This window comes from Myotis brandtii, unplaced genomic scaffold (genome assembly GCF_000412655.1).
Source record: "Myotis brandtii unplaced genomic scaffold, ASM41265v1 scaffold1384, whole genome shotgun sequence".
Classification (NCBI taxonomy): Eukaryota; Metazoa; Chordata; class Mammalia; order Chiroptera; family Vespertilionidae; genus Myotis; species Myotis brandtii.
The window spans coordinates 940094-949130 of NW_005354938.1; the positions used below are offsets into that span (position 1 = coordinate 940094).

The window sequence follows — 9037 nt, forward strand, 5'->3', positions numbered from 1 at the left end:
CCCGGGATCAACCCAACTCGGGCATATGCCCTGACCAGGAATGGAGTTGATCACCTCTCAGTGAATGGCATGACACTCAACTAACTGAGCCACACTGGCCAGGGCGCCTTTTTTCTTCTTAATGGCCCTAAAGCTAAGAATAGTCTTACATTTTAAAATCGTTGAAAAAAAGAAAAAGAACTCTTTGTCACATGTGAAAAATATTTGAAATTAAAGGTTATATCTATCAGTATATGAAGTTTTATTACAACAGCCACATGCATTTATTTTCATATTGTCTATGGTTTTATTCGAATTTTAAGAGCAGACTTGAAAAGTTGCAGCAGAGACCATATGTGGAACTCTCATCCCTTCATACTACTGCTCAGTAAGTCATGATGCACTCGGAAAGCATTTCAAGTGCCAAGCATAGTTTTGTACCATGATATTTTATGACATTTTGTTTTATTTTGCTTTGTTTTATTTTATTTTACCAGTGCATATCTTTTATGTCGAAACAAGAAAAGTGGACTTCAAATTTTGCTACAACTGTGCTAAGCGCAATATGTGTCAACATTACCAGATTAAGCACTAATCACAATATTCCAAACTCATAGGAAAGTGACAGTTAAAAAAATTAGGACAGCTAGAATTTCTTCACAAGAATTAAAAACGTAAATGAAGCTGCAACCAAAGCAAGTCTCCAAGTGGCTTATTAGCAAGCAAAGAAAGTGGTTTACCAATATTAAGTTAATAAGATTGTATTTGTTTGCAAAAGTTGAAGAAATGTGTCCAGAGAAAATAAACCTGTTTAAAACAATCAAACTATGGTAAGAACAGTTGGTCCAAGAGTTGGGGACCTTGGTTGCAACATCAACAATTGTTACAAAAAGAAGGCTGATGGTTCTGAGTATTTTTCCTTGTACCTTAATGAGTTGACAGATGCTACCGACACTGCTCAGTTGTTTACTTGAGGTAGCAATGCCAGGTTTGAAGTGACTGAAGAATTGGGTTCCATAGTCTGTGTAGAACAAGTACAAGTGAGAATATTTTCAAAGAAGTTGAGAAAATCTCTAATACAGAACAACCTGAAGTGGAATCTGCTAAGATGTGTTACAACTCCTAGTGGTAAAAGTTTGTGTGGAACAGAAAAGGTTTAATTGGACAAATTTACAAAGCTTATGAAAAAGTAAAAGGTTAAAGCCTGCAGTTATTCATTGTGTGATTTATCAGCAGATACTTTGCAGAAAATACAGTCATGTGCTACTTAGCAACAGGGAGATGTCCTGAGAAATGCATCACTGGGCAATTTTGTCGTTGTATGAACATCACAGAGTGCACTCACACAAACCTGGATGGCATAGCCTACTACACGCCCAGGCTGTATGGGACAACCTATTGCTCCTAGGCTACAGCATGTTACTGTGCTGAATACTGTAGGCAATGTGGTAAGTATTTGTGTATCTAAACATGTCTAAACATAAAAATGGTACAGAAAAAAATAGAATGTAAAAGATAAAAAATGGTGCTCGCTTCGGCAGCAACATATACTAAAAAATGGAAAGATACAGAGAAGATTAGCATGGCCCCTGTGCAAGGATGACACACAAATTTGTGAAGCGTTCCATTTTTTTCCTCTAGTTTAAATTTTACCTTCTAAAGTTCAGATCAAGTTTCATCTCTTTTATAAGGCTTCCCAAATCTTTACCACTCAATAATCAATCTTTTTCCTTTAGTTTTTCAAATGCTTGTCTATCCACACATTTTAACTTTATCTATGCCACCATATTTGCACTAAAGTTTATTAAATTTAATTCAATCCAATAGTAGGGAAAGCATATTAATTATAGCCTGGCCGGCATGGCTCAGTGGTTGAGTGTTGACCTATGAACCGGGAGGTCACAGTTCGATTCCCGGTCAGAGCATATGCCCACGTTTCAGGCTTGATCCCCAGGGTAGGGCATGAAGAAGGCAGCTGATCAAGGATTCGCTCTCATCACTGATGTTTCTATCTCTCTCTCCCTCTCCCTTCCTCTCTGAAATCAATAAAAAAAGAAAAGATAAAAAATGATACATCTCTATAGGGCACTGACCATAAATGGAGCTTGCAGACTGGAAGTTGCTCTGGGTGAGTGAGTGGTGAGTGAAAGTGGAGGCCTAGGGCATTACTGTATGCTATGGTAGATTTTATAAACGTACACTTACTGAATTATATAACAACACAAAATTGAATCAAGCACAAGAGAAAATGATGCAATTGAGAGACATGGTAAACATGATATGTATGAGGCTGCTGCCAACATAACCTGGCATACTGTTTTACAGCAAGCTTATTTTATGATTAGGAAGAGTACACTCTAAAATAACAATAAAAGTACGGTAAATACAAAAATCAGAAACATAGTCATTTATTATCATTATCAAGTATTATGTACTGTACATAATTGTATGTGCTATACTCTTTTTTTAAATTATATTTTTCTTGATTTCAGAGAGGAAGAGAGATAGAAACATCAATGATGAAAGAGAATCATTGATTGGCTGCCTCCTGCACACCCCCCCCACTGGGGATCGAGCCTGCAACCGGGCATGTGCCCTTGACTAGAATTGAACCTGGGTCTCTTCAGTCCGCAGGCCAATGCTCTATCCACTGAGCCAAACCAGCTAGGGCTGTGTTATACTCTTGTATGACTGGCAGAGCAGTAGGTTTTCTTAAACCAGCTTCACCACAAACACATAAGGAATGCATTGTCCTATGACATTCCGAAGGCTATGGTGTCACGAGGCAATAGAAACTTTTCAGCTCCATTATAATTTTATGCGACCACCACTGTGTATGTGGTCCATAGTTGACCAAAACATCATTATGTGATGCAAGATTGTATTTGAGTCTGTCATGTATTATTAAACCAATAACAAAAATTAACTGTATTCACTTTTGTGAATTTGAGAGTCTTCACTTCTATGAACTTTCTGTCAGCAATAGAAGCTGAATATCCTGACTTGCCCTACCAAACAGCAGTTTGATGGTTTAGTAATGGTAAAGTTTAATTGAGATTTTTCTTTTAGCCCAAGGCTGAAATTGAAATTTTTCTGAACAAGAAGAACTACCCTCAAACTATTATTATTTAACATGAATGACTTGGGAATTTTTTTTGCTAATTGTATGTGTGATCTGGTATGAAGAATTCTTATCTTTTAGAGACATATACTGATATATTTATAGATGAAAGGGTATGATCTTTGGGATTTGCTTCAAATTAATGAGGTGGAGGCCCTGGCCAGTGTGGCTCAGTTGGTTGCATGTCATCCCATGCACAGAGAGGTCTCCAGTTCCATTCCTGTGCAGGCTCAATCCCCAATAGGGGGCGTGCAGGAGGCAGCCAATCGATCTTTCTCTCTCATCAATGTTTCTATCTGTCTATCCCTCTCCCTTCCTCTCTCTCTAAAAAAATCCTTTAAAAACATATTTTTAAAAATAGCTTTAAGAAAATAAAGTATTAAGCTTTAATTTAAACACTAATGATTAATTGGCATTATTTACACACACAAAATGGATATAGCGTAGGAATATACAGCCATGACAAGTACTTGGAAGGCTCTCACAAGGTATAGGCTAAGACTTGTTCTGTGTAGTCCCAGCATACAGAATTGAGTCCTACGGGTGGAAGATATAGGAAGGCATATTTTGGCATAAAAAAAGGCTTCTCTGAACACAACATTTTTCTAAATATTAGTTGGGAGAAGTGAATTCCTGGTCACTGGAAGTGGTTGGGCCAGTCTGATGTTGAAGATCTGGACGACCTTCAGTGCCTCAAGGCACCACCAAACAGACTGTCTGGTTGAGGCTGAACCGGTTAAGTCAGCCCTACCATTTCCACTGCAGCCAGAAGCACAGCACTGTTGGTTAGCCTTGGGGCCACCTCAGCTCCTGACCCTGGCTCACTTCCCACACAGAGGACATGGCTTCAGGGAGACAAACCTGTTTATCAGAATTTATGCCTGTGAGTGCTGCTTTGCATCTGTTAGATTCCCTAAGGACGATATTGCAAGGCTGATAATTATGGTGAAGCAACTGTTTGAACTACTTGTTTGGGTACTTGGCTTCCAGTCTGGAGGTAGAACTCAATTATTAAGTTACAGAACATTAGAATACAACAATGACAGCAGTATTTTCTGCTTTACAATATTACCTTTTTGTTTCGAAATAAACAAAGTTGGAAGACAGATGCTGCACCCATAAAGTGCTGAAATCAGAGAAGAAAGGAGTCAAGAGATTATTTCCCTGAAATCATTCTTTTCCTCTAAAAGCTTAATCAGAAATGAAGGAAATGGGCTCAGGAGTTCTAGTGCCTTTAGGACTAGGTCCAGATTATTGCCAGGAGCTGGAGTGTGGACCAAAGGGACAGACTCTTCTGGGCCGGCGTGATCTGAGAGGCAGGTGGAGAGTGTGGATCTTTGGATCTACCTGAGGGGCAGGCCAGAGGGACTACTTTGGTGGATATGAAAATGCGAATACTTTGGAAAGAGTGGTTTCTAACTTCACTGTTTTCCTAACCTAGTTCTGTGTTTTGTTGTTGTTGTTGTTAATACTCACCCAAGGACATTTTTCCCCCATTGATTTTTAGAGAGAGTGTAAGAGAGAGAGGTAGAGACAAACACACACACAGAGAGAGAGAGAGAGAGAGAGAGAGAGAGAGAGAGAGAGATTGGTTGCCTCCCACATGCATCCAGCCAGGACCAGGGATCGAACCTGCAACTGAGGTATGTAACCTCGACCAGAGTCGAACCTGAGACCCTCTAACCAATGAGCAAAACAGGGTAGGGCTCTGTGTCTGGACTTTTAAGAAAATACTTGGTCCTTGATTTATTTTGAAGAATATGTATGAGTGAGGCCTGTGTTGCTTTATTAGAATCATTAAAACCAAGAAAAGAGGTTGGTAAGAGAAAGAATGAGCTGGGGCTTGTGGATATTTTTTTATTTTCGGAAGCCTGCCCCCTCTTATGACTCCACAGCCTTTGCCTTGGTGGAAGAGTGACAACAATGTGTCTTGCTTGTGCCAACAGAAGGCCAAAGCCCCAAATCCAGAGACAGGCTGAGGAAGATACGTAAGTGAAGTCATGGTGTGGCGACCTCGACCAACAACTTCACAATGGATAAGATTGTATTTGGACGTGGTAGTGCAATGTGCAGAGAGCCAACATGCAGAAGGCAACAGGGCTGCTCAAAAAGTGGAGCCTCACAACCTGCTCTTTCTAGTGATGTCCAGAGACTGGCGTTTGCAATGTTAGCAAGACAATAAAAAAAGAAAAGGAAAAAAATTAATAAGGGATCTGCCAGGCTTCTCCACTGTAAAGTCACTCTTTGCCCCTTAGTAATTGTCCTAGTCAGCTCAGGCTGCTGTAACAAGTTACCTGGACTGGGGTGGCTTACACAGCAAACATTTATTTCTCAGTCTGGAGGCTGTGAGAACCCACTTCTGGGTTTGCAGATGGTCATCTCATTGTGTCCTGATGTGGTGGAGAGGGGAGGGAGGGAGAGAGAGAGAGAGAGAGAGAGAGAGAGAGATCTCCCACGTCTCCTCATAAGAGCACTAATCTCATTGATGAGGGTGTCCCTCTCATGACCCAATTACTTCCCAAAGGTCCTATCTCCTAATACCATCACATTGGGTGTTGGGATTTGAACATACAAAATTGAGGGGGGACATAAACATTCAGTCCATAATTGTAATTAATAAGCATTTTGTGAAGAGGTACTTTGAGATTAGGTAAATATCCTATTCCTCAGTACCCGCTGGTGTTTCTTGGATGGACTAGTTATTAATATGATTGCCCATCGTTTCTTCTATATTTATACTTGGCAATATGCTGTGAGGAAAACTTTTAATTTTCACTTATTTATTTCAGTCTCACAGACCCCTCTCCTATTCAGTGGGTCACAATCCATTAGTGTCATTATTAATTTTTATGCTATAAATGAGCTGGCCTCTGTGCCTGTAGACAGGACCCCCTCATTCATGAGCACTCCCTCACTTTCTGGTGGAAAAATATATTCCCTGCTTCAACCCTGGAATTAGCTATTTCTCCAAGCAACCCTAGTCTCTTTTAATGGAGAATGGTACATACACATCTATAGTTCCACAAATCTTTACATCTCAATTTCTATGCCAATCTATCTCTGTGGAAAACCACGAGTTCACACTAATTCTAAGCCAATTCCACAGGGGCCATTCTAGGTTTGTATCTTTTCATAGTTGTCATCTCTTACAGTGAGAAATCTGACTCCGTGACTGACTACGTACTAGTCATTTGTAGAATCCAGTGGAAAACGAAAATGCAGGGGCCCTTGTCCAAAAAGCAGGGGAAAGATGCCAATAAAGGTACTACATATAAATCTTCTTCCTTTGTTCCAGGGTCTCTCTCTCTCTCTGTCACTCTCTCAACTAGTCATACCTGTTTTTATTTGTTATTTGCATATAAATCTTTTTCCTTTTTCCAGGGTCTCTCTCTCTCTGTCTCTCTCTCAACTAGTCATACCTGTTTTTATTTGTTATTTAATGTCAATATGGTAAGTTATTAGCATGAATTTTACTGTTCATCTTTCTATTATGCAGTATCAGTTTTAAATGCAAATAGGAGAGCATTGAACTCATATGGAAAATCAGGAGAACATAACACAACTCATATTTTGGAGCTCATACACACGGATGTATGTTGTTTTACCAGGACAGTGGAAACATTGCACAAAACTAACTCAACTGTTTTTATTTCACTTCTTGATGCACACACGTTCTTCCAGCATGTTCTTCATTTGATTTACTGATGAATAAGGATGTGCCAAAAGGAAAAGAAACTATGGTTTGCCCTATTTTTTTCTTCTACATCATCTTCAGTACAAGTGACTGTCTAACAAACAGAAGTAACACAAGTAAGGGTTCCTGTGGCTAGGTCAGGACCACCGAATGACCTCCTTATCTTAAGGTCAGCTGATCCGGGACCTTAATTATATCTGTAAAATCCCCTTTATCATACAATATAACACAATTATGTGAATGTTATCACATTCAAATATTGGGGGACCTTTTAGAATTTTGCCTACTACATCTACCTTGAAATAGACAATGGCTGCAGCCATCAGAGGGAGTGCAGCCCTGCCAAACCTTGATTTTGAACTTCTAGCCTCAGGAGCTGTGAAAGAATATGTATCTGGTGTTTGAATCACCACTTGTGTGGTAATTTGTGATGGAGCCCTAGGGAAACTGCTATACTGGAGGAAGAAATAAAAGCTGGAATAATCAGAATACTGCTGTTCATAGGAAAACAGCAAGGGGTATGAATTCAGCTTATCAATAAATATGACAGCCATTATCTTTAATTTCCAGGATTCTTCAAAGACTGGGCAGTAAGGGTATAATTTTGCTGATTATGATGGCCCAAGGCCCCTGCGAAGCTAACATACACAAGCTGTCTTTGTCCCTGCTTCTCACCAGAGCTATTAGCATGGCTTGACTCATAGAGATACTACTGTGGCCGTTCTCCTCCACTCATGCTTCTCTGGCCCCCTGAAAGCTGTGTCCTGGTAGAAAGCAGACCTAGTGCTATGGCCTATCATCAAGCCCTGTTCAAATCATAGTTAGGAGGAAGTTGATAGTAGCGGGGGTGGGGTGGAGGGATATACCTGTTTCAAGTTTGGAGTAGAACAAATAGAATGGAAGGGATGGAATAACGATAGTTTTTCAATTCCTATTTTAGCCTCATTATTAGACCCGAGTGAGGATAGGAGTAAACATTTGATCATGAATTAAGACTGACATTCTCCACATATCACCCTGGACTGCAAAGTGATCATCTCGGTCCCAGTTTAAGAGTGTCATGCAGTCCCTGAAATTTATGATTATTTGTAGAGTCCTTCATGGCTCCCTCAGAGTATGTGGGTAGGCACCATGGGTTGTAACAATTAAGAGACATGATTTCAGTTTTCTCAACTGTAAATCCAGAATAAATACTTTTCATCCATCCATCCATCCATCCATTATCCTTCATCCATTCATTATCCTTCATCCATCCAACAGATATTGAGGCACAGGGGACACGACAATAAATGAAACAGACACCAATTCCTGCTCTTATAGAGCTTACATTCTACTGGGTAGAAACATAACAAGCAAGCAAGCAAACAAACAATAAGTAAAATATGTATATGTTAGTTAAATAAATGCTGTGGCAGAAAATAAAACAGAAGGGAAAGAGAAAGAAGCAGAGGAGATGGATTAATTTTAAATAAGGTGGTGAAGAAAGGCCTCACTGAGAAGATGATAAATGAGCAAAGGCCTGAAGTATATGTAGCAGAGAATCACTCAGCTACCTGAAGGTAGAGCATACCAGACAGCAAGACATGAGTGGGGGGGGGATAAGGACACATATGTAATACCTTAATCAATAAAGAAAAGAAAAGAAATTTTAAAAAGAAGAACTCAAGGGGCAAACACAGTGATAAGCACAAACCATCTCTCTTGTGTAATTTTTAAATGATGGTCAAGGTTGTGAAAGAGAAATAGCAAAATGGGCTGCTTCCAAATCTGTGCTATTATAAATAATGCTGCAGTAAACACAGGGGTGCACATATTCTTTCAAATCAGTGTTTCAGGTTTCTTCAGAAAAAGTCCCAAAAGTGGGATCACTGGGTCATAAGGTAGTTCCATTTTTAATTTTTTGAGGTAACTCCATACTGCTTTTCACAGTGGCTGCACCAATCTGCATTCCCACCAACAGTGGACAAGAGTTCCCTTTTCTCCACATCCTTGCAAATACTTGGTTTATTGATTTATTGATGACTAGTGACCCGGTGCACGAAATTCGTGCATGGGGGAGGGAGTGTTCCTCAGCCCGGCGTGCACCCTCTCCAATCTGGAACCCTTCGAAGGATGTCCTACTGCCAGTTTACAGGGATCGGGTATAAACCAGCAATCTGGGACTGCTGGCTCCTAACTGCTCACCTGCCTGCCTGCCTGCCAGCCTGCTCGCCCCCAACTGCCCCCCCCCCTGCTAGCCTGCT

General features: G+C 40.2%; 1 long non-coding RNA gene across 1 annotated transcript in view; it reads left to right on the plus strand.

The window, feature by feature from the left end:
• Nucleotides 1–697, plus strand: part of LOC106725140 — a 21955-nt gene extending 21258 nt beyond the window's left edge. Inside the window, exon 3 of the long non-coding RNA XR_001361009.1 lies at nucleotides 477–697. This is a non-coding gene — a long non-coding RNA (uncharacterized LOC106725140). The remainder of the gene's footprint in view (nucleotides 1–476) is intronic.
• Nucleotides 698–9037: the final 8340 nt, after the last annotated feature.